The following is a 545-nucleotide window of genomic DNA, read 5'->3' as shown; positions in this document are numbered from 1 at the left end:
AACATATCTGGTGGGCATCTTCTTGTTAAGTCTTTAAACCTCTCCCATGCTTCATAGAGAGTCTCACCATCTTGTTGCCTGAAAGTTTGTACCTCAGCTCTCAGCCTGTTGATCCTTTGAGGAGGATAAAATCTTGCCAAAAATTTGTTCACCACATCTTCCCAATTTGTTAAGCTCTCCTTTGGGAAGGATTCAAGCCATTTTGATGCCTTGTCCCTAAGTGAAAAAGGGAACAAGAGCAGCCTATAGACATCCGGACGGACTCCATTAGACTTCACAGTGTCACAAATTCTCAGGAAGGTGGTTAGATGTTGATTGGGGTCTTCTTGAGCACTTCCTCCAAATGAACAATTGTTCTTAACAAGGGTGATGAGCTGGGGTTTTAGTTCGGAATTGTTGGCATGTATGGTGGGCTTCTAAATGCTACTTCCACAGTTTCCTGGATTAGGATTGATATAGGAGCCTAAAACTCTCCTTTCTTGCCCAGCACGATTTGCATGGCCTTCTCTAGCATGGTTGTGAGCTTCTTCTTCATGATTGTTCTC

General features: G+C 43.3%; 1 non-coding gene across 1 annotated transcript; it reads left to right on the top strand.

The window, feature by feature from the left end:
* LOC130978854 (small nucleolar RNA R71) lies at positions 1 to 107 on the top strand. Its single transcript, XR_009086464.1, has one exon. It is a non-coding gene; the product is annotated as a small nucleolar RNA R71 (small nucleolar RNA).
* Positions 108 to 545: the final 438 nt, after the last annotated feature.

The sequence above is a fragment of the Arachis stenosperma genome, chromosome 4 (assembly GCF_014773155.1).
Source record: "Arachis stenosperma cultivar V10309 chromosome 4, arast.V10309.gnm1.PFL2, whole genome shotgun sequence".
Lineage (NCBI taxonomy): Eukaryota > Viridiplantae > Streptophyta > Magnoliopsida > Fabales > Fabaceae > Arachis > Arachis stenosperma.
This window is presented reverse-complemented; position numbering and strand designations above follow the sequence as displayed.